At 45.8% G+C, this 26,654-nt stretch overlaps 2 pseudogenes across 1 annotated transcript in view; both read right to left on the reverse strand.

The window, feature by feature from the left end:
• The window catches only part of LOC149364153 (putative RNA-binding protein EEED8.10), a 48,771-nt pseudogene that overhangs the window by 15,080 nt on the left and 7,037 nt on the right, over nucleotides 1–26,654 (reverse strand). The window contains exons 5-16 of the transcript XR_016289151.1: nucleotides 24,876–25,008; nucleotides 24,086–24,178; nucleotides 22,252–22,365; nucleotides 17,736–17,833; nucleotides 15,753–15,790; nucleotides 15,582–15,657; nucleotides 12,501–12,668; nucleotides 11,207–11,255; nucleotides 11,046–11,092; nucleotides 6,489–6,568; nucleotides 4,840–4,945; nucleotides 877–927 (exon numbers count right to left, since the gene is read on the reverse strand). The product of XR_016289151.1 is annotated as a putative RNA-binding protein EEED8.10 (transcript). The remainder of the gene's footprint in view (nucleotides 1–876; nucleotides 928–4,839; nucleotides 4,946–6,488; nucleotides 6,569–11,045; nucleotides 11,093–11,206; nucleotides 11,256–12,500; nucleotides 12,669–15,581; nucleotides 15,658–15,752; nucleotides 15,791–17,735; nucleotides 17,834–22,251; nucleotides 22,366–24,085; nucleotides 24,179–24,875; nucleotides 25,009–26,654) is intronic.
• LOC149364154 (uncharacterized) lies at nucleotides 6,668–7,841 on the reverse strand (annotated as a pseudogene).

Genomic DNA, 26,654 nt, shown 5'->3' on the forward strand with positions numbered 1-26,654 from the left:
ATGATTACCATGACTAAACATGAGTATGATTTGCCAGCACTGCCATGACATGCATGGTTTTTCACAAGTTTTTTTATTCTTCCCTGAATCAAGCACCGTACATCACAGCCGCAGCACGCATATCTCACCGCACCAGTCATCCACTGCAAGTTGCATGCCCATCGTCGCACACTACTACTTTTTCTGCATCACTCTTTTCGCGAACAGCTTCAGACTGGAACGGCCTTCCCTATGACATCGTCGTCATAGCTTCGCCATCTGTTTTTCAAGCGCGTGTAACAAATCATCTTCAATGTTAATCATTGCTGTTTTTTTTTTTTTCACATTTTCAAGTGTATTCCCACCCCTTATGTAACACCCCCTGAAAAGGGGGCCTTTAAGGAATAAAACTGAACTGAACTGAACTGAACATGACTGTCATTAACTAAGCATGCAAGACAGAAGCAAACTACCCGCTGCTGAAGTACTTTGCCTCTCCATAAAAGTGGAGAGGAGATTTCCCTCTTTTCAATTTGCCATCTGCCAACCGAGATAAGAACTACTTGCTCTAACAAAAAAAAAAAAAGAACAGTTGACGACATTTGAGAATCCATAACTTTGGAATATTCATAAGAATACTTGCAAATGGCAAAAGTGCACTGCAAATTGAATAGAATAGCAAATACCATTCATGAGGTATTCGAAGTTTTGAACATTTGCACAACACTTCCTTTCCTTCTGTGGCAATGCTGCGGAAGCTACGAGCATGCACCCCCTTCTCACAAGCATGTGAGCCAATCAAAAAGAACCAGAAGCTTGTGCTAATGGATTCCACTGCAATGCCATGGAATGTTTCACCTCCCCTAACAAATCAGGTGATATGTTTCGAGCTTTTACCTGTGGTTCAGACAGCACAGGTGAGTACCGCCCATTTCTGCCAGGAGCCCTCTGAAAAAAAGTCCATCAACGGATACATAGAGATGTGTCGGGCAGGTCACGAGCAGGAACACGACATTCAGTTTCAGTTTTGTTTAGAAAAGTTTTCCAGTGACCTTTCAGTGCACATATGGCTCAAAAGTAAATGAAAACTGGATTCTGTAGCACCATGCAGCATAATCTGCCATTTGGCACAGTTGATAGGGGACTTCCGATGACATGAAAAGTAAAAATAATTGCTGAAACCTAATGTTAAAAATTTTACAGTTTCAACAACAGCAAGGGTTTCATGCATTTAAGATCTCAATATTATGAACTAAGGTTGATAAGGGAATTTGGCTGAGAAGCCTTTACAGAAAAAAAGAAGACAGAACAAAAAGACATGAGAAAGAGGTACAAAAAATGGCACAGATGTGACTTCAAATGAATGCCAGCAAGGAGGAAGTTAAATACAATCGAACCACAGTCACCCTAGTTTACTAGCCTCAAGTGATCTGCAACCAAGGTTATCATGACAGTGGTTGCAGCGTGCAAAAAAAAAGAGAAAAGATGAGTAATCATGAAATTCTTTAAGTATACAGTAAAAGCTTATTAATTCAAAATTCATGGGATCAGAAAAAAACATTCGAATTATCGAATGACTGCAAGAAATACTGTCAAGAACTGTTTGCATCACTGGAATTTTATGTATTTGGGAAAGACTGGCAAGCGGTCGCATACTTTTGAGATGAGAACACTGTGATAATGACTATTTTTCAATTCCCATCAATGCGTCGTACTCCGAAATCTTATTCTTTCCAGCACTATTCATGGCACGATGTGGTAGCAGTAGAGGCCTCTCGTCTCGTAAGCGGCTATGTTGCGAGTGTGGAGGCTTTACTGCACAAATAGCGAGTCGCGTGTGATGAGTGCACAAAGTTTTATGAGTGTTGCGACCTGCACGGCCAGCAGTGGCGAAATGCCAAAGATGACGGTGGCCAGCACATGCTGGTTAGAACGCCCTGGGACCTTGGCCTCAGCCGGACGCTGCCGCCACCGCTCCGCTGTTCTCTCTTCTTCGGCAGCCTTTAATGAATGAGGCTGGGGTCGCCTCCTAGGCAACCTCCACATTGTGGTGACCTAACGAGCTGCACCTTGTTCCTCGATAGCATTCCTGGATGGCAGGCTGGCAGGACCGAAGAATTGACACGCCACTTCCGGCGTTCAGACCACAGGGCGTTGGCAGGTCGTTCGTTCAGTTCGAGGCTGGGCTTCACCTGAACATTATCACCATCCAGCCATTCAAACATGCAGTCCTCTGAGACATCCTCCCGCCCGACCTGCTGGGCCGACTCGCCTGCCCAAGGGAGGTGATGAGCTGTGCGCTACCGTTCTGGCGGACTTCGGTGCCTGCTGCTTCCTGCTGCCACTCTATGATGTGGCGGACCTGTTTTTTTTTTTTTTAACCACCAGCATCCGGCTTCGTACCAGCTCCGCTCTGTACCACACGGCCTCCGTTGGAACACAGGCCCTCCCAGCAGCCCCTGGCCGCCTCCCTGCCACCTTTGACCAGCGTCTCCAACCCGGCTGTCCCATGCCACAACATCCCAGGTAGGCTCGACACGAGCTTTGCCACCGCTCCGGCTCCTTCAACTGTCCTCTGTGCGCCTTTGGACCTGCCTGTCTCACAGCACTCACCGGAGCCACTGGTGTATCAAGACAATCTTCAGGTCGAGCCCGCCTCCTCCCCACCACCTCAGCTATCTTGCTCCAATGTAGCCCCGCAAAACATGACACCCACTTAATGTCTCCTCAATTCCAGGCACATCAACCGCAGACAGACCTGCTTCCTTGCGTTTTTTCCTTTCCGCCCGACCACTTCGAACGATGACCCTGTTGTGCCGCATGGCAACAGCTTCAACCCACAGACAAATGCTGCCCAGTCCCCGCCACATAGCCCTTAACTGACGTTACCGCCAGCACCTCCGGAAGATGAGGAATGCTATGCAGCAGCAGCACTGTTGCGGCTTTCGGCATCACTGTCTGCCTCTTCGCAACAGCCAACAGCTCAACAGGCCTCTGCAGCGACATCAAAGCCGCAGCCAGCTGATGCTAAAGAGCCTTCGGCAAAGACCAAGCCTGTTAGCCAAACTCCGAGCCCCTTAAAAGGTCCGCAACGCACTAAAAGTCATATGAGAAGGCCAAACTGGTGACAGCAGTAAGAAGCATAGCGGTTGTCGCCAGCCCTACTTTGCCTGAAAGGGACCCTGAACCAGTGCCAGTCCCAGTCCTCAAGCCAAACCAGGCCACTAATGTAGGCCCTTCTTGCTCCCCACCGGAGTTAGAATATTCAAAGCAGCCTGAAACCATTGGCTTGGCCACCACTAAATGCAAGTTCGACGGGAGGCCATCGCACACAATATCTAGTCCACAGCAGATTCAGGTTCCAACCGCACTGCAGCTTCATCAGCCGCCGCCTTGCAAGATGCTGGTTGGAATACCCTGGGACCTTGGCCTTGGCCGGATGCTGCCGCCGCCACTCTCTCTTCTTCGGCAGCCTTTAATAAATGTGGCCATGGTCGCCTTCTAGGCAACCTCCACAAGGGTATTCTTGCAAGTGATGGCACTTCATTAACAGAAGAGGCCCCAGAGGCCTCTTGCACTCATCTATTTTTATTCTGAGCCTTGTGTCCAGTGAGATTTAACCGGCAGCAGCAAGAATCCAAAGCTAAGACTGTCTCGAGATTCGCAGGATGCCACGACAACTCACAGCGGACCATCTCTGAAAGACAGACTGCTTCAGACTGTTTTTCCACGGTGTCACCCATGACGCATGCAACAAACATGGGCCACCCGCAAGCACTGTCATCCTCGCTCTGCGTTCTAACTTGCACCACAGAACTACGCATCTTGTCATTCCCAGAATTAACTAAGATCGAAAACAGGCACCTGGTTCGCAGAGAGTATGTGTGTACCTCCGCCAGTTTCCATGACGCTTACCTTCCGAAACACTTCTGAACAACTAACTTTCATACTTTAGTCCTTTTGAAAAATTTGACATCCCAAAGTGACTCAGGCTATGAGGACCACCTTTTGAAAAATTGGTCAGAAACATCCATTAGTGCCATACAAAAGCTGGCAGCTTGTCATAAAAGTACTTTTAAGTCTAGCTTGAAATCATAAAAATTTGCTAGTGGCCACAGTAGCTGCAGTTACTTTGACTCCAACCAAATACAGTCAAATCCACTTAGTATAACAATACTGAAGTGCCATGGAAATACCATTGTTATAACCAATAATTGTTATAACAGGGTTGTGCCGAAAATACCATAGAACACATGCAAAAGCTGACGGTGCCGCAACTGACCATTGTTATATCCGATATATTGTTATAACCGGTATTGTTATAAGTGGGTTTGACTGTAATACAGTATGTGCTAGCGATTATGGTCAGCTTGCATTGCATTGTAGAGAAAAAAATTGTGAACAAAGTCGGGGTCAGTTTTTGGGAGAATTAAGATAGTGCTCGTATGGTCAGGGAGAGTTGGCAGGTATGCTATCGGGTCTCTCATTTTCATCTTCTAAATTTTGAGACTTGGCCAATTTTACGAAACCTTTGGCACTCACATCAACTCTGTAAAATCAGGTTTGTACTGCATAATGATTACAACATAAAAGAAGGGTGTGTGATTACAACCATAGCAGAACAAGGGTGCCAACAATGTGGCTAGAGGGCTTAACGTAGCAATGTACTCCTACATTTCTGAGACACCCTTGGCATTAAGTGACCAGTGTTGAAAGAGTTTCTACTGGACAAGTAACCAACTGTCCTTACTACCTCAAGAACAGATTCTGTTGCTCAAGCTGTGTTGGAAGAGCAATGCGAGTAGACTACAAGAGAAACGTACCTTGCGTACGTAGTTGTAGACTACAAGAGAAACATACCTTGCGTACGTAGTTGATCTTCAGATGCCTCAACTCCGCCAGCCTTGCCACATGAACCATTGCAGCATCAGTGATGCCGTTCTCACAGTTTGAAAGATTCAGGCACCTGAACAACACATTGCATGTCTCAGGCACAAAGTTCCTGACAAAGTGGCTGGTGCAGGTCAAGTAGAATGAACACATGTATGAATACTTCGGGAAGAGCACATATGCACAGTTGGCTCTCAACAATTCGATTTTGAAAGGAATCGAAAATTTCGGTGAATTGTTATTATTATTGTGAAGAGCTTGGAATAAAGGTAGTCAAGTAATCAGTTTCAATAAATCAGAGGTTCCAATTAGTGAGGTTCCAATATACACACTCATTACCAGTAATTCAGAGCTCAACATCATGCACGCATTTCTGAGAGACAATTTCCGATCACACATGGCAGACCAAAGTGCAACCTGATGACCTGATGCACTATACAGTATTTGCAGTGGCTCATCATGCAATTCTCTGCACAAGGCATGACGACAGCCCCGGCAAGCTGGCCAAGCCTCCTATGTTTCTTTTTTTGTGTGTGTGTGTATGTGGAAAATAACTCCCTTCCAAGCAACATAAAACAATGCCCCTTTTGACCTGCAGTAGTTTACAACAATGGTGCATTTTTTTTTTGGTTTGATGCGAATAGTAATTTTTATTGAATAATTTTGAACCAATTATTTTGAGTACTTCTAGTGCGCACAGAAACTGCTGAACAGCACATAGAAATTTTTAAAATCATGTATTTTGCTAATACACGATTTTAAAGTAGCAAGTAAAGTAGCATGATTTTGCAGTAGTAAAGTAAAGTAGTAAAAAGTAGCATCATTTTGCTAAGTAGCAGCACAATAAATGGACAAACAAAGAAAATAAATGGGTGCAATGTTTCTCCTTGTATATTTATAGGCTGCTTGGACTCCTCTTTCTACTAGGTATGTGTAAATATTCTATAATTACAAATATTCGGTCAAATAGTATCTGCTGTTTGATTTTATCTGAATTTTGCTATTCAAAATTTCGAAGTATTTGTCTCGAACGAATAACGTTTCTGGAACTCTTGCTGCTTGCGGTCTCGGTCGACACTCTTAATGAGTGTCGTGGAGTCCCTGCTTAAAAGCAACAGATGTGCAATGATGCAAAAGCAATTAAGAGCAGCACTTGGAAGCCCCACATATAGGTCTCGCACCCCAAAAATACATCGACACCGCGTGTAGGTTGGCTCTCCCAGTTTCAATGGCTAGCTTTGCAGAAAGTTGACACAGCTTCAATGCATTCTCTCTTTATTTCATGTAATGGCTTTGTGTGTATGATAAATACATGATTTTTAAAATGCTCACTGTGCCATTCAACCTTTTTGTGTGCCAGAAGTACATAATTATTTGCTTTGAAATTATTTGAAGAAAATTACTATTCGCTTCAAATTTGCTTTGAACCAAACAACCACTATTCGTATATGCCCACTTTCTACTTTCTTTTCATACACCTAAAAAGAAGCCAAGTCCATGGTTACTCAAATTCATGTCAGTACAGAAAGTCATGTCATGTAAGGCTTGTTTTCAGAGCTGTGCTACCTGCAGAGTGTAAGATCCTACTAGGATTCCCATGCACTGAATACAACGCTAACCTGAGCTTACGGCAACCAGTGCTGATGGCTGCCATGGAGACATCGCTGACAGACTGGTTATGGCTCAGATCCAGCTCCTCCTGAACCACCATGCAAAGAGAGAAATAAAAAATAAGTGCCCTGTGAGCCTCCTTGCATCAAGTTTCAAGAAATATAAAACTCTTAAAACAATCAAGCACCTAGCCTGCGTGAAAAGTGTTAAGAAAGCATGACGACAAAAGCCAAGGCACTCCAGTCGAACCCGGATATAGGTAGTATTGTATTCTAAGGGGATCGGAAACATTCCCCGCATCTTCACGAACTACGGGAAAAAATCTTGCGACTTCTATGTTCCTTCCTGTTTTAATGAGCTGAAGATTAAAAATGAAGCAAACAGCATTAAACAGGTGAAAATACTTTAACGGCCATTACTGGGAAAAATGGATCTCTAAGTAGTTTATATTACATAGGCTCGCATGCAGCAGCACACAAAATGGGCTCCTAACACATTTGCTCGAGCTGAGGTTGAATGTTCTATGTATATATCATGTTTTTTAGAGCGCAGCTCTTTGGCGTCCGTTCCTGGGTTTCGCGTCGTCGTCGGCCTCGTAACCAGCTCCGCCCCCCTTTCATCCTCCCAGCGCTAGCAGCGACCGACTGATACCGCTGGATGCCGCTGACGCCGCTAGAGAGTCAAGATAACGTGACTGCATAGAACACCGTCGCCGCCATGCAGAAAGAGGAGGAAAGCATTATTATTATTAATATTATTATTAGTACGATATAGCGAAAATTCGATATACAGATGGAGGCTGAAACTGCACTTGCGATCATGACAAATTGTGGCAAAGTCCGGGCACGCAACATGAAAGCACTTTATTTCACACACACATACAAAAAAAAGGTTACTTTCGGATTGCTTTTTGCTGTGAATAGTGAAGTTGAGAATGCTAGTTTCGACCTTCTCGAGACTGTCTAGGAGCGACAGCCCGGTGCCTTCCATTTCGCTGCAACAACGCCGAATGAGGCTGAACGCTGATGCCAGTCCAGCGGCTGTGCACGGGTGCATGCATCTCTTCGGGAACACAGTTGTCCTCATCATCGCCGGAATCACCTTCTTGGGAGCCACCTATTCCAGCCACTATGTTCTTATCAGTGAGTTCAGCTACAGCCTGAACTTTGCTGTCAGCATTGATGAAATGCGTCCTCCAAGCATTCATCGTCGCCACCCAAAGCTTCCGGACATTCATCTCCAGCCACTTCAAGGCTTGCCTTGCCAAAACAGTTGGCTACCGTGGCTTGTTCCACATCGTTCCAAGCACCGGTAGTCATCTGGATGGCACTGAGCAGGCCAATCTTGATATCAGTTCCCATGTGAAGGTTTATGAGGCGCCGCTGAGCAAGTAGTTTTCTGTAGCATACCTCGAAAGCCTTCATGATACCCTGGTTCAGGGCCTGCAGTCTCACTATGGTGTTCAGCGGGAGAAACTCGAGTTCAATGTTCTGCAGCTTGCAAGTTGTTTGATGGGCCGAGCAGTTGTCTACCAGAAGGCAGACTCGGCAGTCTGACCTGCCCGACTTGGTGTGCCATCTAGGCCTTACTATTACAGCCACAGTAGAGGGGAGCTGCTTGCAATTCTTAAAGCTACATGGCGACATGCTCTTTCCGATAACACGGATGCAGCCTGCACGAGCTGTCCATGTTTGCCGCAAGCAGAACAGTCACACGACAACATTTGCCAAAGGAGACCAGTCTTGTCTGCACTAAAGATCGGTAAGCGAAAACTTTGTAGCGATCTTTGGCAACTCCTCTGAAAGCCACTGCTGCATCTCCTGGCTGCTGACAGCCCCACTTTTGCTTGAAATGGCTTTTCACACAATGCCATGGCAGTTTTTAAACCGCTGCAGCCACCCTGTGACTCTGCAAAAGTTCTCTTTGCCAAAAGCCATGGCAAACCATTTGGCCTTCTCCATTAACATAGGGCCATACAAATGGGTGCTTTTTGCTTGGGCTTCAAAAATCGACGTATACAGTGCCTTCTCAACTTTGTTGAAAGCAGCAGGGCGCACACGACTCTCCCGAGCGACTCTGCTCACCTGCTTTGAGCGTGATGTCCTGCTTGCTTTTTAACAGTGCACTTAGAGTATTTCGCGGAGTGCCGAATGCACCTGCCACGGAGGACTTCTTTTCGCCATTCTCGACACGCTGGGTCACCTGAAGGTTTGTTGAGAAGTCCAGATTCTCTCTCTTTTTCACGTCTGAAGATGCCATAGCTCACGAAACGACAGCAGTCACGCACACTACAACTGATGCGTTGAAGCAAAGACGTGCACAAGAAAAATGCGACAGACTCTGCTCCGGCTGATGGAGTCGAGTAGCGTCAGTCTAGGAGTCTGCGAAGAAATGTCAAAAGGGAAATGAAGGAGAGAGGGAGAGAAAACTCAGCAGAAATGCGCCGTTCGTGCCAGCTGTGCTAGTCGTAGGGTGTCGCGAGCACAATTCGCCTTTTTCACATGATGTGGCGTTCTCTAGGGAGCGGCGAAAATTCGTCTGCTGCTGGTTGAAAACAACCGTACGTGGGAGACGCAGGCTCGATCTGGTTCCACGAGGAACCAGCTGCTCCTGCGAAGTGTTGAGTGTATGCTTGACAGCTGCCGCCACCTGTCGCAGGCGCCTGTCACTAACATGAGCTGCGCATGTGCCATAGGAGCTGGAGGTTTTGTTTTCAACCAGTGGAGCTGGCGGACAAGAGAAGAGCATGCGCAGAGTGGCCTTGCGAAAAAGGCGGCATGGCTTTCAAACATTGCTGCTCGCCTCAGTGCCGCGCGCTGTGCGACCGGAGATGCGAGTGTCTATGGGAAACGTGCACCCTCCAGGGGCCCGGCATGGTGTTTGATATATCGAACGGCCGGCAGAACTGGAATTCAATATACTCTACAACTGTCCTATACTCTTACACAATATTTTCAAAGGGATAATCTTTGTGTTCAATACCGCATTTACTCGCATAATAGGCGCACTTTTTTTTCCAGAAAATTCGGCCCAAAGTTCGGGGTGCGCCTATTACGCGGGGTAAAATTTCCGGAAATTTTTCGACTCGCAAAATTTAACACGCCGCGTAAACGCATTTGTGTACGGGCCGCACCCCGTTTTCGCGAAGAAAATATTTAAAAAAAAAAAGATCCGTGTAAGGGCCGCACCGAAACGTTCCACGACACACGCGGGAATAGCCATCGGAATGCACGCGCCGAGGCCTCTGCGTTCGGCTCCGGCTGTGCGCAACGGGCGCTTGATCGCGGAGGCCACACACGCGCACAGAAGCTTCCAGACGCCGCCCACGGAGGGCGCCCGAGGCAAAGCTCATCATCATCATCAACATGTTCCTTCGCCGCGAGCTTTCGCTATCCATATCGCCATCAGCATCTCCAGCTCCAGTTCTTTTTTTTTTTTTTTGCTATCAGGACCGGGATCAGTGCCGGGATCTGCGGTAGCGCGATAGTTCATCGTGGTTTGTGGCTTTGCCGCAGAGCGTTGCTGTTTTAGCTCGACGGGCAAGCAACTTAACAGCTACGCGGCTGGGAGTCTGCTCTCGAACATGGCAAGCGTGCGGCAGATCGGAAATTCGACGTGGCCGAGAAGTGCGGCAGTTGCGACTGCGGCGTCCCTAAATTTTCGTACGCGACTCCAAATGCCGAAGTTTTCGTGGGCCTAAGTCGGGAACGTTTCAGGCTGGAGATGAAGCTTTCTAAACAGACGTTTAAAGTGAGCATCCCTGAAAACTGTGTGCGGCTGTTCTACGCGATGTTGTTGTAAGTGCTGTGTGTCCGCAGCAGCTGCGACGGCAGCAGCACTAGTAGGGACTAGTAGTCAGTTCAGCAAAAACTTTGTTAAAATAAAGATTGGGGAGCGGGGGGTAGCGAGGCATCGGCTTGCAATCGTGTAAATACAGTATTGATCACAGTGCCATGTTCGGGGTGCGCCTATTATGCGCGGAAATAAAAAAATCTGATTTTTAGCGCCCAAACTAGGGGTGCACCTATTATGCGAGTGCGCCTATTATGCGAGTAAATACGGTATATCCGGGTTCAACTATAATTATGGTTGGTTTATGGGGTTTAACGTCCCAAAGCGACTGAGGCTATGAGGGACGCCGTAGCGGAGGGCTCCGGAAATTTCGACCACCTGGGGTTCTTTAACGTGCACTGACATCGCACAGTACACGGGCCTCGAATTTCTCCTCCAAAGAAATTCAACCGCCGCGGCCGGGATCGAACCCGCGTCTTTCGGGCCAGCAGCCGAGCACCATAGCCACTGAGCCACCGTGGCGGCCCAACTCTAATTATAAACATAGAATAAACACCATGTCACCCAAAGGTAAGCTTGTTGCTTTCTACCTACAGTGCACAAGTGATGCACTGTGCTTTTGTTTGGTGGTGTCAAAATCCATGAATGAGTTCGTATTTAGCATAGATCATTCGAATGTGCACGAAAAGTGAAATGTGAATGCCATTGCAAGAACAAAGGACAACATGCAGGCACGCAGAGTGCGGAGTAAAAGGGGCTGAAACTGAACTCACCAAATGGCGCAGGCGGGCAACAGCATCTCCAACATCTTTGCTGCTATCTGGACGAGGGAAAAAAAAACAAACTTAGTAACAGACATTCAGATGAATGCATGGCAGGGTAAGTACAGAATGCTATGTGACACATTCATGACACAGAGGGTAAACCTACTTACCGTGCAAAAGTGACCTTGAGAGGCAAAGCACCTTCAGTGCAGTTAGGTTCTGTAGGCATGGAGAAAAAGAAGATGGCATTAAACAATGGCTTGCATAATAACTGCTTTTAGTATTTTTTTCTGTTCTCCCAAGTAACACCAACGAGTGGAACCAATTTACTAAAACAAAGTTCTACAGCAACATCTGATACAATTTGCTGCAAATCTGTTTTAAATGACTACTACTGCCTTTTGAACTCCTTATTACTAATGGATGATTTAACCTCTTGTTCTAAACTTTGTTTTCTTGACACATTAGCTTGGCGCATGATAGCCTTAGTTGCTTATGCGCCATTAAACTCAACTCAACTATTCTTGACACATTAAACATGGGTTCCTGGGGTGGTATTCTCCCGGTGTCGCCTTTTGCGACATGTCGCATTAGGGCGGGGCCTAAAAAAGTGCGTACAGTTGCTCGAAGAAACGGAAAACGCCGCTGGCACTTTCATCTGCGATGCTTTCATTCACTCCGAGAAGCGACAATTTGCCACTGCTGATTCACTAGCAGCAGTAGTTTTGTATCTTTGATTAGTAGTTAATTATAGCAGAGATGATTATTTTTAATTTCAAGCAGCATAATGTACATACTACAGTCAATGAGTACTTATAATGCCATCTCGTTGCTACGGGCAACGTCTGCTTCGTCGTCTGTTTACGGCGGTGCAAAGTAAGTTCGCATGGCGAGCGGCAGCCCGGCTCAGCAGACGGCAATTTGGCCGTGCCGCAAGAATCCCTGCTTCACTGCTGCTCGCGCTGATGAAGTGCGAGGAAAGGAGACCCAGTGTTGTCATGTGCCGACTCGCACGATAGCCGTGGCGACATCAAAAAGCTCCGTTGGTCAAAGCAAACGGGTCGCGGTGTCCGTGGACACGGCACTCTTCTTCACGGCTCAAAAACCAGACAAGGAGAGTGGGATCCATGGCGTCTAGTATCAATTTCCTAGCCCGTCGCCCGCACGAAGTGCTTCAGCGTATTCCGTTGTTCGATTAAGCGTAGTAAATTGGGGCGACGTCACGATGACGTAGTAGGAAGGCGGACCGTGTCGTCACGCCGCCGTCACCGCGGCTCGAGCCAATGAGCGAAGAGCGAAGGCGATATGTCGCAAAAGGCGACACCGGGAGAATAACACCCCCGTTTCTCTTTTCTGTATTCACAACCTACAAAAATCCCCTTTTCGGGATTGCAAGTAGACAGAACCTCCTCCTGAGTAGCAAATAATAAAAAAAAAGTAATAGAGCACTGGTGACAGCAGCACCTTGCAGAGCACAAGCAGGTCGACACTTGAGACCGTAAAGCACTCCTGGAGCTCCAGGTGGGTCAGGGCACTGCACATGGTGGCTATTAGGCAGATGCCCGTCGTGGTCAGCCTCGAGCAGTAACGGACAGACAGGTGACGCAGTTCCAGCTTTTTGTCACTGAAGCACTGCACGGCAAAAAGACAGTCACCATCAGTGTGTGCAGTGCACTTTACTATGAACACCAAAGTTCATCACAAAACCTGCTCGCCACGTTAACCCTTCAGCCCTGAATTTTTTTATTTTGGTCGTAGATTTTTCTGCTCCATGTTTTTGCAATGTTTAATGCCCCATTACCAAATAGTAAAAATTTACAGCTCATGGTGCAAATATTAACGGATTTACAGGTATGGTGTCAAAATCGAACGTTAGAGCTCAATGGGTGTAAAATGCGAAAGGGATCACTTTGGTAACTGCAATAGACGATATGCGAAATGCGCAGCGCCATCTCTCGGCGCTCCGAGAACTAAGTCCCCCATGTTGGTACGGTACAGAAAACGAAACCGCTGCCCAGCGTTGGGTTAAAACGGCTGCGCTTCGTTTGAAAAAGTAAAATGCCGATGCAGTGTTGCGCTACCCTCTACACTGTGAGAAGACACTACGATGCGTGCCAGAACTAGGTGGTGCGTTCAAGCTTTTCGCTTTTCTATTTTTTTACTCCGTCCCAACGTTTTAGTAACACAAAACGCCATGCGAGGTATCGTGTCAGCACGCGGATTAGTGCGCAGCTTTCGCTTTCTGCGCTGATTTTTGACAAATCTCTCGAGGTGATTTGCGTTTAAATCAAGATAGGGACCACAGCCTTTGTTGTCTCTGATCAAAATTAGAAGCCGATTTCGTGCATTTATCAACTCTCCGGTCGGGCGTGAATATATATAGACGCATACTTGAACAACGTAATAGAGAAGGTAATTTTTTTGAGCAGGCCAATCGCTCGTGCCGTGGCGAAATAAGTTCACTCGGAGAACCATATGCCGATTACTGCTTAGTTTGCTACGTGTTCAGTCAAGTTTTTCCCGTGTTCAATTAGTTTTAGAAGGGCGAGCGAACTCTCTCGACCATATATGTTATGCGCGTTAAGGAGTCTTTGTGAAGCAACACACCCTACGTATAAAAACTGAGGTGCGAATGCTTTATTTCTTGAGGATTCCTATACCTTCGATATCTGCGGTGACGAAAATCTAAAAAAAAAAGAAGCGAATAATATAGCTACTTTATTATGAAGGAGGGACGCATTTCTAAGCTAGAAAGTACGTGCAACAGTGTTCTGAAAACGCTTCAGGCCATCAGATTTTATTATCGTTGTGGCAAGCTCCAACAGCTTGCTTCGCAACAAGGCCATTTGTCCAAGTTTGGGAGTAAGCTAATTAAGTTTCGGAAGCAACCGAACATGCTAATTTCACCCCTGTACACACAGCTTGACCAGCGTACAGAGTCCGTGCATGCACCTACAGCTGTAGCATCTTTCTCTAATCAAGCCGCCGCGGTGGCTCAGTGCTTATCTGAAAAAAAAAAAAAAGCTGCGTCTTTGCTTACAATATTTTGAATTATATGTGCATGCTTACTTTCCTCTTGTTAATGTCGACTGACTGACTGCATCTTAGGCAGGACGCGGTTTCAACGAATTGTGGCGAAAATCAACCGACGCCGGGCTCTGAAACGGTGACGTTGAAAACCGCGGATGCGCATTGCACATTACAGTAAAGGAACCGAATTACGCAGCTGGTCGAGGGTCTTGTGCGATTATACTGCAATGCACGAAGCTCCTGGCGTCGGCGCGAACGAAAGTTCGCACTGTCACAGAAGTTTGTCAACACACGTGCGCACTCAGCGCAAAACAACCGCTCGCTACCCTACCAGATGAATTCGCGTCCACCTGGGAATAAAATAGCCGTGATAATGCGTGATGCTTGAACTGGTGCTTTAATGCGAGCATTAAAACGACAACAGCACACGGTCACAGTTCGACTTTCCAACCCACTTTCGAGCGCCGATTATTGCGATCATCAGCGCCAGACTTCAAGCGAAGCTGAGGACGCGGTAGGAGTGAGCTGGCGCTTATTGAAAGCACCTACATTTGGTCAACGATCAGCTGTGAAAATAACGCAGTAGCTGAAGCTTGCCTGTTGAAATTCCACCCGCAAGAAGAATGTACGCATAGCAAACGATGCACCAGCTCGACGAGCTCGACCGAGCCAAGATGGAAACCGGAAGTTGTGGGAGCGGTGTTGCCAGACCGCCAAGCAATTTCGCATATCGTCTATTGACAATAAAGAAGTGAATGGAGAAATTTATTCTGCAGTGTGGAGAACTCTAAACAAGCTTTTTTTTTTTTTTTAATTGTAAGGTACAGATAGACCTTGCTGTTGCCACAAAAGGCACCGCTCTCTCTTGTTTTCCTTCACCTTGTGTTCTGCGGAATTTCTCCTCCTCCTCATCATAGACAGGCTAGTGTTCCAGCTGATATATGTCATGTCAACAACACACGTTCAAAACTTGCACAGACTTCCTGGAAGGCGAACGCGGACAAGGTTTTCCACAAACCTGTAGCGTCCTCTACTAGGAGCTGCTCTTCATGAAAGATCACCTATCATCACTCAATGGTCACCGGCGGCAACCGTCAAGCCTTGGTGGTGTCCAAGTCGCACATGTCAAAAAACATGTTTTACAGCAGTGTCTACGCATTCAATGTGTTTACGACGATGATATGAGCGTGGACGGACATTTCACAAAACATTTAAAAATCCGAGCGGGGAAAAGAACGAATGGTTAGCGAGATATAACTACAAATTTGCTACACCTCTGCTTCTTCACTCCACGCCTACCATGCTTCCCTAGAACACACCTCAATGAAAATTTGTAAACAGTGACGCCAACAGAAGCAGGGATCCGGAGGAACTGTCCTATTAAAAATTAATAGCATTTCCGTACGTTACTGATGCGCAAGCGGAATACTTGTGTTGTTGTGACACCACCAGGGCCAAAAGGGTATAAGTACACATCTCAATGCATGCTTGCACAAAATGACCAAGGTTTCTTACCTTCCCAGAAAACTCGTACATGTCAGTTATGTCCAGGCGTTCCAAGGACTTGCATCGTTGAAGCAGCCGTTTGAGTCTGGGGAGAGAAACACAATCACCGAGGCACCACTTCAGTTTCGCATGGTAAAGTATTGAGTAAAAAAATAAAGTGACGTGTGCTCCTGAACCCACCCTTTCCCCCGTACATAACAGCCACTCAGCACGACGCTCTGAAAGAGACAACAAGAGCAGCCCATTAGGTCACGCACATATGTACACACCATGCTACTTTCTGCAGAAAAAGAAAACATTGAAGATGGGTTGCAGTTGTGCCTGTTGCATGGCACAGACGCACAAAGCAAGCAAGTTCATTACGTAAAGTAGTTTGCTTTATGAGGTTTAACATCCAAAAGCGAAACAGGCTACGAGAGACACGATAGTGGAGGGCTCAGGGTAATTTATGCCACCTGGAATTCTTTAACGTGCACTGACATCGCATAGTACACGGGCCCCTAGCATTTAGACTCCATTCAAATGAAACTTCCGCAGCTGGGATTGAACCAGCTTCTTTCGGGTCAGCAGTGGAACACCATAACCACCGAGCCACTGCGGCGGCCCTTGTGTGTGTATAGTAGTCAATTTTTTAATCAGAATGGTCTTTGCCTTTATGACCATATTATCGCATTCTGAAACTCATGTCCTCCTCATTAAGGGGAGACAATGGCTTAGACTGAAAATTTTTATTAATGAAATCACAATTACCAAATCTTCATGGATCATATATTTTTGGCTGCTAATTGTAAATATGCCTTTAATTTCATGATCATTGTTATTATATGCAATATATTATGTAAAGCTTTTGTTAGGAGTAAAGATATCCTGCGGCAGGGAACTTGCTGAAATTGATGCCATTTTTATTTCTCCATATCAGGAAAAGTGTTAAGGATAAAATGTCATCCTGCATAAATTAGAACTTGAGTTTACAATGTAAGGCTTTGAAGCAGACACTTCAGAAACTAGATATAAACTTTTTTTTTTTTTACGAAAATCTTCGTGCACAAAAGTTATTAAATTTTACCTCCAACTGAAATATTCAGTCATGGCTGGGATTATATCAACAAGCCCATGCTCAATGGCTGAAGGCCGTACAGTCAATAAGCCATCACAGCAGGATGGAGCTTGTTCGTAGGGCAACTGTTGATTCAATACTCACCAGCTGCTGCCTTCCATAGTGAACCACACCTACATTACTTTCTTTTTTAAGCCCCATTTTATGCAAAGCAAAAAAACTCTCTCTGCTCAAGAAAATTTTCTCTATGTAGGTTGATTCTTGAAAGATTAGCGAGAGAATGATAAACATTAAAGGGGCTGCGAAACACTGCTTGGGGGGATACCGGCTATACTTCAGGTGGGTTCTTTATGTCACACAGATGCTGACTTAAAAAGAATTACAGGAATCGATGCACAGGAACGGGAGTTATTCAGTGAAGAAATTTGAAAATACAAGCAAACAAAACGCTGCCCTCAACTCGATTTTGGTGGGGCTTCCCACTCCTATTTCTCTCTCCCAATGACGGCACCTGGCGCAACCAATCAAAACAGCCAGCCAGAGCACGTCACGGAAGTTTGCACTCCATGGTTGCCTGCTCTCTGTAACTCGTTCTTGCTGAGACTGGCAGCATCGTTTCCATGCCAGAGCGCCCCTGGGGGTGTATTTTTATTTCACTTGCTTTGCAGGGCTTTTATCTAAGACAAACAAGTTGTTTTTGTTGATCTAATATAAAACGCAGACAGGTGACAAAATGTGTCTCTATTTATTCACACAATTTGCAGTATATTTACTGTTTGTCCGATCATCAAGCTCGCGCCAGGTGATGTCATATCCGCTGCTAAAAACCCGCCACTGTGTGGCGACACCATCAGAGCCATGAAGTTGTTTTTGGGAGGACATTAAAATATTAAAAAACGGAATATACGCGGTATTACCGACGCTAATAGCACCATTATAACTCACTGTATGCAATCAACAGGCAAAACAGTTAACTAAGATTGTGTTTCTGGGCCCCTTTAAAAAGAAGCCCCTAGAAAATGAAGGGCCCAACTTTAATCCCACAGCCACACAAAAAAGCAGCACTTTTGGATGTATGCATGAAGTGAAAATGGGAGAAGACAAACCTTGAGCTTAGGGCATCTGTTTGCAAGGTGATGGATGGCTAAATTGGTCGGCCGCACACCGGATGCATCCAGGTGCTCCAGGTTGGGGCAGCGCATGCCTGCGCAGGCATCAACCACAGAGGCTTTCGTCCCACGCTGGCAAGCTTGTGTGGTGTAACACTCACGGCAACAGCTTCCCATTGAAGAAAAGTTTGCGGTTTTATGGTGTTCAACGCCCCAAAGCGACTCAAGACTATGAAGGGCGCTGCAGTGGAGGGCTTCAGATAATTTCGACCACCTGGGGTTCTGCACAGTACACGGGCCTCTAGCATTTCGCCTCCATGGAAATGTGCCCGCCACAGCCGGGATCGAGCCCATGTCTTTTGGGTCAGCAGCCGAGCACCATAACCACTGAGCCATCATGGCACCCAATTAAGAAAAGAAGAGTACGCTAAGGACAAAAAATTATTTGCTGGCACTGTTTTTCAATACTACATTACTAGCAGTAATAGACGAAGAGAAGTAATCATGACCCCGACTTTATGCATCTGAGAACAAACCTCTCATTGCATAGCCTTGTTTGAAGAAAGATTGGTTTATGGTTTATGAGATTTAATGTCCCAAACCGACTTGGGCTATGAGGGACGCCGTAGTAAAGGGCTCCGGAAATTTCGACCACCTGGGGTTTTTTAACGTGCACCGACATCGCACAGTACATGGGCCTCTAGAATTTCACCTCCATCGAAATTTTACCACCGCGGCCGGGATCAAACCCGTGTCTTTCGGGTCAGTAGCCAAGCGCCGTAACCACTGAGCCACCGCGGCGGGGCAGTCATACTGAAAGGTTTTTAAAAACATCTTGAGGCATTAAACTGTAGTTTTGATAAAACCTACATGTCATGGATTGACTCTCTCTGCGTCCTAGAAGGTAGGGTAGTTGCACTTGCAAAGTCAAAGTTTGCAGATGCTGACTACCATGAGAGAGAGAGTCATTCCCATATTGAACATGTTTTAAACTGTTTTGGCATGTTTCTTAGAACTGTAGCTGGTTATTCCGCTTATTTGGGAAACGAGCTTTCAATTGCCAAAAAGAAAATACGGTTGAGGCAGGAACGTGATCCTGTGTACTTGGCATTTGTTTTAATAATCCACTGAGGAGTGTTTCTTGTGAACAAGCTACCATCCACATGTGTGAGAAAACTAGGTATGCTGGATATACATACAGTGAGAAATCGAAATTCCAGGGAAAAACCTCCTCACTTTAAGCTGTTACTTTCATAAACACTATGATGCATCACGTTCAAGCGCAAATATTTAGATACCTAAGGAAGCCACTTTTAGAACACAATGTAATTATTCCCTATTCCTCACAGACGCAAGGAGAACATATTGTATATACTTATGTAAGGGCCACACTTTTTTCCGCAGTTTTGACAGTGCAGTTCTCATACGGGACCAGCATTTTTCAGTAAAATTTTTTCAACTAAAGCAAAGCCCTGATTTGCATTCTTTTTTGTGCTGCGACATGCATTTTTGTGACGAATTAGCGCAGTCCTGGCGAATCCTTCAAATACATAATGCATTGAAAGTATGGATGAAAGGACACGCGCCCGACGACCGGCACGAATCAACCGCTAAAAGTAAAATAGGATGCTAGATTACTTTACTGGCAAACGTCGCGTGATTCTAATACCCGTGCCACACGCGCACAGGAAATGGCAGTAAATGCTTAAGGCCTTAAGTTTGTTAATGCCATTATTTTCGGAGTTGGTGCTACACGTCCACATTTAATGCCATTATCAAAAGTGGCGATGACGATAACGCTTGCAAGGTAGACAAAAGTTCCATCTGAATATAAACATTGCTAATTAGCACAATACATCGGGAATTTTGTTCAAATGTAATGTAAAAACGATTTTCCAGAAATTACAGCTGTTCCTGTTTTACAAGTCGAAAAAGTAGCCATAAACTCGCATGTCAGCACACAAGTCGAGAGTACCTGTCAATAAGGCTGGTGAAAATGGCGCTCTTCGCATCGAAAATGCGGTATAGATGCCTCATGTTAAGAATTAATTCCTACTGGTTAGGAATTTGTTACTAACAAAGCTGCATGCTTTTCTGCGTGTGGAATGGGAACGAGAGTACGCATTGGACGGCTGAATGAGTTGTGGCGAACTCAGTAGGTCGTGAATGGCAGTAAGGCTAATGCCATTAAATTTACGCGTGTGGCACCGCACGAATGCCATTAAAACTTAAGGCAGTAAGCCCTTAATGGCATTAAATCTGCCCGTGTGGCACGGGTATAAGATCAAGATTCTCCGAAGATCTGGCGCTCGACTGACCAACGGTTTGGAGCAGTGCGCCATGCTTGCGACACGCAGCCACCACTGTGAGGTGGCGTTCGCCTGGCCTGCTTTTCCATGTGCTACACTATTGAAGACCTCGCGAAAATCACGTTATATACATTCATTTTTATGCGAGGTTATTGTGTGATAGTAAACCGGTAACAAGATCAGACCGTCTATAGTAAACTGTGACTAGATTCAAAGCACTTCCACCGCGGTTTCGTAGCGAAGCACGCTAGGCCTGGCGACATTGGGAGAATGGCATGCTACTACGACACCCTAGACTAGAGATGTGAAGGCATGAAAAAAACACTGCAATTTTGGAAAAAAACGGGTTTTTTTTTCGTTTTTTTCAGACGAGAAAAAAATGGAAAAAAAACATCTAAAATTTCACAATGCAATTTCAAGGTTTTAGGATTGCTTGCTTTCAGTTTGGGTTTTTGTTTTTGCTTTGAAAACCATTACAGCGTGCATCGTTGAATGACTGGAGAGCAGTTGTCATCGCCGGTGCCAGGTAGTGCTTTTAAAATGTTCGGGCTGCGAGTAAGCGGGTTGAAGGCCAGGTCACATATAAGACCCAGACATGAGTTAAAAACACATTAATACTTGAACTCATGGCTGAAGTAGAACAAAACGACTGCAAATTCTACAGTGCGACACACACGGCATAAATAACATAGGCTGCTGTGCACCTAAGCGGTTTTAGCCAAATACGCCCAGCTTCTTGGCGACAGAGACTGGGTAGGACGGCTACACAATAACACCTGAAACTCTGGTAATATTCAACGAGACCAAGCGTGATGGACTCGCACTGCCATCTAACAAAATGTGGAGTGACTTATAGAGTGAATTATAGATCAGTTTTCATGTTCCCTTTCTCGGTGCAATAGAACAAGAAGCTCGTTTCACAATATGACATCTATAACTGCATATGCGACTGAACTTCGGAGCATTATTATTGATCGTTGTGCTGTTGCAAATAAATCTGTTTTTGTCACGTTTTGCAAAATTTCCAATTTTTCATGAAAAAAACCTTGAAAGAAACGGTTTTTTTCATGCCATTCAAAATTTCTTGAAATTTTACATCTCTACCCTGGACTGGCAGGCAGCGCAAAGACATCACCGCTAAGACATGCGCCACTAGCGTGGGTGCACCCCATTCTGGTTTCTTTAGCAGCATAATGTTTTGTTTTTCTGGTGTGAATGCCGCGTGCTCAGGACGAGTTAGCAGCACTGCGGCACTGCATACAAGTGGTTCCAGGCAGACACCGGCGCATGGGACGATTCGTGCATGGTTGCGCAGGCAGTTCATGTATCAGCTCCCAGTGTAACACACCACATGGGCAAAATTATGCCCGCATAAAGTGAAGTAGTTCTTTTGGGAGCCTTTTCTCTTTTATTCCGAGTTACTGGCTGCCAAGTTGGGGGTGGCCCTCACATGGAGATGGCCCTTATACCCGTGCCACACTCGCACAAGAAATGGCAGTAAATGCTTAAGGCCTTAAGTTTGTTAATGCCATTATTTTCGGAGTTGGTGCTACACGTCCACTTTTAATGCCATTATCGAAAGTGACGATGGCGGTAACGCTTGCAAGGTAGCCAAAAGTTTCATCTGAATATAAACATTCCTAATGAGCACAATATATCGGGAATGTTGTTCAAGTGTAATGTAAAAACGATTTCCAGAAAATACGGCTGTTCCTGCTTTACAAGTCGAAAAAGTAGCCATAAACTCGCATGTCAGCACATAAGTCGAGAGTACCTGTCAATGAAGTTGGTTAAAATGGCACTATTCGCATCGAAAATGCGGTATAGATGCCTCATCTGACTGAAAGTTAATAATTAACTATTTCCTACTGGTTAGGAAGTTGTTACTAACAAAGCTACATGCTTTTCTGCGTGTGGAATGGGAACGAGAGTACACATTGCACGGGCGAATGAGTTGTGGCGAACTCAGTAGGTCGCGAATGGCAGTAAGGCTAATGCCATTAAGTTTATGCGTGTGGCACCGCACGAATGCCATTAAAACTTAAGGCAGTAATCACTTAATGGCATTAAATCTGTCCGTGTGGCACGGGTATTACACAAGTATATACGATATCCATGCTTATTTCATTTTGGCCAGTTTCCTGGTTCCTAACTGACACTGTTTAAGGTGAATTCTGAGCAGGACACCCCGCACAAAGCATTACCGATAGCCATGGCTGCTTTGTTGTTGAGCATGTACATCGCTGTGGCCAGGTCCAGCCGGCGCAAGGATTTACCACAGCGTCCCAGAATGGCTCGCAGATTGTTGTCCGTCAGGGCTGAGGAAAGACAGAAAGAAGGGTTAGAGGCCCACAACATCTCAGCACACAAGACGACTGCTTCCATTCAGCATGACTGATGGTATACAGTCAAGCCCACTTATAACAATATTCAAGTGCCATGGAAATACCATTGTTATAACCAATAATTGTTATAACAGGGTTGTGCCAAAAAAAAAAGAAAGGATGACAAACTTCAGAGCATTTATTGACAGTAAATACCCAGAGGGGTTTGATTGTTCTAATGCCTGTAAAAGCTCGTTAAATCGAACTTCAGGGAACCGGAACAATGTTCACCGTTCACCGATGACCAAAGCACCGCCATCACTGCGCCACCGGGAGCTTTGTGCACCTCCACGTCACAGGAATCAAGCCGGCTTTTTGGAAGCTATTCTTATGGGAAATTCAAGAAGCATGCAGAACCAAGGGTGCGGTGACAGCCGACAAGAGAAAAACCGCGCTGGCTGCATGCACGTGCACTGCACCGACTGACTGGGGGTACGCATGGCGTGCGTAGCCAATGCAGCAATGCAGCAGCTCTCCTGACGCGATGACGCCTGCCTCTTTTGCTTTCGTGGCGTTGCTGCGCCAGCTTAGTCCATTGGTCGGCCCCCCACGTACGCGCTTTTGTGTTGTAAGCATGGTTTTGCTGGTGTGGTTGTAGCATTTCTTTTCTTTTTCTGTAATGGTTGACACTCAATTACCAGATTTAATTGTTATAACCAATAATGTGCCCTGACAGCATTGCTATAAGCAGTTTATGTTACCATAGAACACATGGCAAAGCTGATGGTGCCATGACCGACCATTGTTATATCCAATATATTGTTATAACCAGTATTGTTATAAGTGGACTTGACTGTATATATAAACTAATGAATGTCACCAGTCATGGGTATTCCTCCATGATGAAAGTCACATAACACTGCGCATCCATCAGTACAGTGCAGCTGTGGTAAAACAAAGAAACAGTTTCAGCCCAGCAAAAGCCAGCAAAAGCCGAAACAGAAAATATGCAGAAGCTTTTAGTGCAACATTTGCAGGTGCAGTGTGAACCAATTATTCAATGTGCAATTTTTCAATGTGCAATTTCAATTATTCAATGTGGGATTTGCTGTCTTTGGTATGAGTATCTGTTCCTGTGGAGCAGCTACTTTCCACAACCTCTTTATAAGTATGTTCATAATGTGGATACAGGCATCAAGCCTCGCGATTGTCCCACATTCTACACAACCCTCCTGTATAGAGCGGGTAAAATGCAAGAGACTGAATAGTTTTGCGCTGGGATCATTATTTTGTGTAGTGCTATGGGTGTTCTGTGCTGGCTGCATGTTCACATTCATGACAACACTTAAGAGTTTACCTGCAAGCCGATAATCTTTCGGCCTTGCCTTCCTCACTAGCTGTATGAATGGGTGTGCCCATGGCATGGTGTGCATTGAACTGCGACCCCTTTGTTCATGGATTCCCCAAAAACTGACCTTATCCGCACAAAGGTAGCACTTTGCATGTTTCCCGCACAGCACGTCTCCAAATTCAGTGTTTCATCACTTAGTGCACAAGCAGCAACAACACTGCAAGCAAGCAATTCTTGCTTACTACACATTCGCACACAGCTACACGTGACATACTGTTAACCCATGCTGAAAAATGAGAAGGGCAATTAGGAGGTAAAATGCAGTGGTGAAAAGAAAGAACAGAAAGTGGGCCAATGTCTTACGCTTTCCTTGGCTGAATGAGAAGACACCCGTGAAAGACAGTTGGTCCTGAGCCTTCCAGAGACGACGGGCAAGTGCCCGCCAACGCTGGCACACTGCAAGTGGCAAAGGCAGGTGCAAAAGCTTTACAGCAATGCATAATGCACCCCGTAAACTAAGCAGCACAACACAACTTTACAGGCAACAGCACTCCACTCTCAGTGCTTGGTCTTGACTTTCAGTTGCAAGTAATAAGCTTGGCTTATGGGGGTTGTGTGTGAGTGTGTGTGTGTGGGTGTTTATTGTTTGTAGTTTATGGTTTGGGTGGGGGTTTAACATTCAAAAGCGACCCAGGCTATGAGGGACGCCGTAGTGAAGGGCTCCGGAAATTTCGACCACCTGGAGTCTTTAACGTGCACTGACATCGCACAGTACATGGGCGACGAAATTCGACCGCTGCGGCCGGGATCGAACCCGCGTCTTTTGGGTCAGCAGAATGGCGCCATAACCCCCGAGCCACCACGGCGATGCAGCTGCAAGTAATAACCAGCTGTGTCATGAATTTAGAGAAAACCCCCCAAGGAGTAGATTTCCATCAAGAGATTCTTTTTTCAATTGCAAACATTAAAAACTACGTAAACTTCTTATGCAGCCGTATGGTTGTGGTTGGGTGGATGTTTGAGTAATAGTCTAGTATTACAAGCACCTAACAACACAAGTGAGCAAAACAACACAACTTAACAAATGTAACGAACACAATTGGTGGCCTTTAAAAGGCATCCAGAAAGAAGAGATTACGAAGAGAAACAGTACCTCTCTCGACGAGAACTCGAGTTTTAATGTCGAGCAAGCCAAGCACCAAGAGCAGAACATCGTCTGGCAGGTTGTCCATGTGGTCTGGTGACTCTAGCAGGTTGTCACCATTTCCATCCACATCCAAATTTGCCTACAAAAAGCCACCCCAAGTAAGAAGAATATCAGGGGTTGTAACATAAGTCCCACACCAGATCACAATACAGTGCTTGATGCAATGAGGTCCATGATGTGACAAATGAATTACAGTATCTCTACACAGCTCCCATTCAGTACCAAGTGCACTGCTGGAACCTGCATTGCTTAGCATGAGATTATAGCTCATGGGATTATGTGGGAACAGGCTGGGGGGAACACATGTAGCCTCTGGCCCGTATTTCGAGTTTCGTCATTTTCAGCCACGCCCCACTAGTCCAAACACTGAAAGCAGCTGTCAGTTCGGTCGTGAATGTGAGTGCTGGCAGCATGTCAGTACATTCAAACTGCTGCAGTGAAATGCCCAACAACACTACTGCTCTTTGCCGATAAACGAAACACAACAAAAGAAAAACTCAGCAAGGTTTTAGAGCTGTTCCTGATGTTCCTCTTAGGTGCCAGTTCCTGGCTTGTGCGCTATCATCGCTGTCGGTAAAATCGGCAGAACTATAGCAAAGCGAAGAGCACGGCGAAGAATATGAAAGTGGGGTGATAATGATGGGAAGGCAAAAATGAAAAAGCGAAGGCGGGGGGGTAGTGGTGGAAAAGAGAAAGGTGTAAGGTGTAAAGTGGAGGACGAGGTACGGCGGGGACAGGCGAGAGGGGTCGTGCTCAGTTTGCGCCGACTATGCGTAATGACTTCCTAAACGCATTTACAGATACCTGTTATGCTTGGAATGTGCACTGCAACCACCTGAGCAAAAGCAACCGCAGTGGATGCGGTAGCAGGCAGCTACCCTGACAACACCTCTGTTTGAGGCGGCACACATTTGAGGGTTTGCGAAAAACGATGCACTGCCTTGCCCAAATGAGGCGATTCCTTGTGAAAAGATTATGGGCCCATTAATGAGGCTGACTACGTTAGAATCAGCGAAAGATCTACCACAAAACTGCTAGTCGCAAGTCGCAACTTGAATCAATCGTGGATTGGCAGTCAAACAGTAACCCAACACATACATGGTTGTGTATGGTGCCTTTATGGTGTCCACGCCGTTTACCATGGGAACGGGCGTGCGCTACTCTTGCCTCGTGGCCTGCTCCAAACGAAGACGCGTCCTTTGTGGCTTCTATGTTCCTCTTTGAAGCGATGAGACAAGCACGTTGCAATGTGTTCTCACAGGGAGCAGCAAACTCGGGAGAGGACGGCGCGACCAGGCAAAGGTTGCACCCCACTTCTCTAAACCACTGAGGAGCGTTCGTTCAGAGCAATAGATTAAAAGCCCTGTGCGATAAAGCAGCAATGCTTCACTGCATTCTTAAGGGTAGCTTAAGTGTTTTATGCCTCAAAACATTGCAAAATCAAGCTGCATTCAAATTTCGCATTAATTAGTTGCACGTCAGATGTCACAGTAAAGAGGTAATCAAAAGCTGCTTCATTCAAGAGGACTTCAATAAATAAAAACCATATCTCAGATACTCTTTTCTACCCCTTAAATGTCTGATTTGTACTTGAGAGAAAATAATGTACGCAACTACGCCTGGCTTTGCAGTGGCAGATAGCGGCTGCTGCAGCTGCCGATGGTAAATAACAGACAGCGAGCTTGTTTGTACAACACTGCGTTTTACACTTCGCTCGAGAAAAAA

Source organism: Amblyomma mixtum, chromosome 2, assembly GCF_055824585.1.
Source record: "Amblyomma mixtum isolate Tamu chromosome 2, ASM5582458v1, whole genome shotgun sequence".
NCBI lineage: Eukaryota > Metazoa > Arthropoda > Arachnida > Ixodida > Ixodidae > Amblyomma > Amblyomma mixtum.